Below are 4,299 nucleotides of genomic sequence, written 5' to 3'. Positions count from 1 at the left end.
AACCCGTAAATGAGTGTGTCGTAATTTACTGGACGTAGAGCTTTTTACGGAATTGGATTCGGAGGTCCGGAAGTCCTCCAACAGCGGAAAATGCGGAGAATTCTGCTTTCTGCTGTGTGTTAGCGCAGGAACAGCTTTCTGTCTTGCGTTAACCGGTTAACCCAGGGTGTTAACCGGTTAACACTGTGTTGAATTGTGAAAATGTGCTGTTTTGTCTGCGTTAACCGGTTAACCTAGGGCGTTAACCGGTTAACACTGTTGTGATCTGTGAATATTGCTGTTTGTGCTGCGTTAACCGGTTAACCCAGGGTGTTAACCGGTTAACACTGTTAAGTTTTGAGACAGGAGGCGTGTTGTGCTGCGTTAACCGGTTAACCCAGGGCGTTAACCGGTTAACGCTGTTGCAGAAGAGAAAAATTGTTAATTAAAATGTGGTATGCCTAAGTGATGGTTGCCTATGCCGTGGGTGATGTATTAGGGATTATTTCCCGCTGTTTTGAGCAGTATCGGTATTAGTAGAGTATGCTAATACTGTGATTGAATTAATTGATGTAATATGATGATTGATGCATGCTTTGATACATGTGTGATGATGTGCATAATATTATGAATATATATGTTATGTATGTGTTGTGAATGGACTGTTTATGGCTTAGAGTGTGAGCATATTGTCCATTTGTGGATTTTGTTGTGATGTTGCATTGCTAGATGATTAGCATGCATATGTGGCCTTTATGGTGGTAGCTAATTTCCATGGTGAGAAATTAGCGATGTTAGTCATTTTGGACTGTTGTTGATATTTGCATGCTAGGTGAATTAGCGTGCATAGCATGGCCCTTGGGGTGGTAGCTAATTCCCATGGTGAGGAATTAGTGATGTGAGTCGCTAGGTCTCAAATGAGTGGGACTAGTGAGCTTGGTAGCCGTACCTGGAGTTGGTCGGTGAAGTTGAACTATATGTTCAAGAATAGTCGGTACCGCATGCATGGAGTCTCATTGCATTAAATTATGTATGGCGTATAATATGAATGGATGTATTCCAATATTATACGTGTGGGTGTGTGTTGTTGTCAAGTATAAATTGAGAGTATACTTGTGCTTTATGTTGATATTTGAACTGATGTGTTGTTACTGAATACGTGTGCAATTGGGGTGATTAATGTGTTGTTTACTTAGCATTACATGTTGTTCTATAATGCTTGTTATATTGATTGAGAGACTCACCCTTACACCTATTTTTCAGGTAACGAGAAATGAGTTGCATAGAGACTAATGCTTGGAGTCTAGTGTGGTCTTCGTAGTGGGTCATGCTCTGATAGATGTAACATCGGGAGGGAACATTTTGAATGTTTTATTGTTGGTGATGAACCATTTTACATGTAATGTGTTACATGTTTGATATGATTGAATTGACTTTATATCCGCTGCGAAATTATGCAAATTGCTGTTTTGAATAAATAAGAGCATGACTAAATATTTTTGGTGTGAAATATTGTGTGACACCCTTGGTGCATAAATTACTCTGATTTTGTATTGCTAATTTAAATAATTATTTGGGGTAGTTAGCAGGGTGTTACATTAGTGGTATCAGAGCATAGTCGGTCGTATCGAGTCGTAATTATTCTGTTTTCCCTGTACGGGATAGGTGTTGTGTAACCCTATCAATACTTATTGTTTTGACTTGTTGGACTTTCAGAATAGAGATGGCTGGAAGAGGTAGAGATGATGCTGCAATTGCTGAGGCTCTGGGTATGCTGGCTGGAGTACTTGGAGGGAATCCGAATGTTGCGGGAATGGGAGCTGCTCGTCAACTGAGTGAGTTCCAGAAGAATAATCCTCCAATGTTCAAGGGAGCATACGATCCAGATGGTGCTCAGAAGTGGTTGAAGGAGATCGAGAGGATCTTCAGAGTAACTGAGTGTGCTGATAACCAGAAGGTCAGGTTCGGTACACATATGCTGTCAGAGGAAGCTGACGATTGGTGGGTTGCTACCCGCACTGAGTTGGAATCTGCTGGGAATACTGAGATCACTTGGGCTGTGTTCAGGGAAAGGTTCCTGAGAAAGTATTTTCCAGAAGATGTCAGAGGAAAGAAAGAGATAGAGTTTTTGGAATTGAAGCAGGGTAACAGGTCGGTTACTGAGTATGCTGCGAAGTTCACCGAGCTGTCAAAGTACTATACTCCCTATAATGAGGCTGCTGGAGAATTTTCGAAATGTGTGAAGTTTGAGAACGGGTTGCGTCCTGAGATCAAACAAGCTATTGGATATCAGAGGATCAGGGTGTTTTCTGACTTGGTTGACTGTTGCAGAATTTTTGAACAGGATTCCAAGGCTAGAGCGGAGAGCTATCAGCAGAGGGTTGATAGGAAGGGTAAGAATCAGATGGATCGTGGAAAACCGTATGCAGCTGGCAAGGGTTTTCAGAAGCAGAGTGGGATGAAGAGGCCTAGTGGGGGAGACTCTAGTGCTCCTGCTAAGTGTTACAGATGTGGTCAGGCGGGACATCGTTTTCATGAGTGTGCTAGTGTTGAGAAGAAGTGTTTCAAGTGTGGTAAAGGTGGCCATTTGGCTGCGGATTGCCGGTTGAAGACTGTGACTTGCTTCAACTGCGGAGAGGTGGGTCACATCAGTCCACAGTGTCCTAAGCCGAAGAAGGAGAATCAGTCAGGAGGCAAGGTTTTTGCTCTATCAGGTTCTGAGACTTCTGCAGATGATCGTTTGATCAGAGGTACGTGTTATATTAATGGCTTTCCTCTTATAGCTATTATTGACACAGGTGCTACTCATTCTTTTATATCTTTGGATTGTGCGGTGAAACTTAAATTAGAGATATCTGAGATGCTTAGAAGTATGGTGATTGATACTCCTGCAAAGGGTTCAGTGACTACTACTTCGGTTTGTTTGAATTGTTCTTTGAATATTTTTGGTAGAGGCTTTGGGATAGACCTTGTGTGTCTTCCATTAGTGCAGATCGATGTTATCTTGGGTATGAACTGGTTGGTGTTTAACCGAGTTTCTATCAACTGTTTTGATAAGACTGTGATATTTCCTGAGATTGAGGAAGGAAAGGATTTGTTTCTATCAGCAAGGCAGGTGAATGAGGAAGTAGCAGATGGGGCAGAGTTGTTTATGCTGTTAGCGACTTTAGAGGCTAAAGATAAACTGGTGATTCGTGATCTAGCAGTGGTGTGTGACTTTCCTGATGTGTTTCCGGAAGAAGTGAATGAGTTACCGCCAGAGCGTGAAGTTGAGTTCTCAATTGATTTGGTACCTGGTACTAGACCGATATCGATGGCTCCGTACCGTATGTCTGCTGTTGAGTTAGCTGAATTGAAAAGTCAGTTGGAAGATTTGTTGGATAAGAAGTTTATTCGTCCAAGTGTGTCACCGTGGGGTGCACCAGTGTTGTTGGTTAAGAAGAAGGAAGGTACTATGAGGTTGTGTGTAGACTATAGGCAACTGAATAAAGTGACGATCAAGAATCGGTATCCTTTGCCGAGGATTGATGATTTGATGGATCAGTTGGTTGGTGCGAGTGTGTTCAGCAAGATAGATTTGAGATCTGGGTATCATCAGATACGTGTGAAAACTGAGGATATTCAGAAGACTGCTTTCAGAACGAGGTATGGACATTATGAGTATTCTGTAATGCCTTTTGGTGTGACTAATGCGCCTGGAGTATTTATGGAGTACATGAATAGGATTTTCCATCCGTACTTGGATCAGTTTGTGGTGGTGTTTATTGATGACATTTTGGTGTATTCGAAATCTGAAGAAGAGCATGCCGAGCATTTGAGAGTGGTTTTGGAAGTGCTACGGGAAAAGAAATTATTTGCTAAACTGTCGAAGTGTGAATTTTGGTTAGAAGAAGTGAGTTTTCTTGGTCATGTGATTTCAAGAGGTGGTGTTGCTGTTGATCCTTCTAAGATAGAAGCGGTATCTAAGTGGGAAGCTCCGAAGTCGGTTGCTGAAATTCGAAGTTTCCTTGGTTTGGCTGGTTATTATAGGAAGTTCATTGAGGGATTTTCCAAGTTGGCGTTACCATTGACGGTGTTGACTAGAAAGGGGCAAGCGTTTGTTTGGGACTCGAAATGTGAAGAAGGTTTCCAAGAGTTAAAGCGAAGATTGACTACTGCTCCTATTCTGATATTACCGAGTTCGTCGGAACCATTTGAAGTTTACTGTGATGCTTCATTGTTGGGTTTAGGTGGTGTGTTGATGCAGAATAAGCAGGTTATAGCTTATGCTTCGAGACAACTGAGGATTTATGAAAGGAACTATCCGACACATGATTTAGA

This window comes from Lathyrus oleraceus, chromosome 6 (genome assembly GCF_024323335.1).
Source record: "Lathyrus oleraceus cultivar Zhongwan6 chromosome 6, CAAS_Psat_ZW6_1.0, whole genome shotgun sequence".
In the NCBI taxonomy this organism is placed as follows: domain Eukaryota; kingdom Viridiplantae; phylum Streptophyta; class Magnoliopsida; order Fabales; family Fabaceae; genus Lathyrus; species Lathyrus oleraceus.
This window is presented reverse-complemented; position numbering follows the sequence as displayed.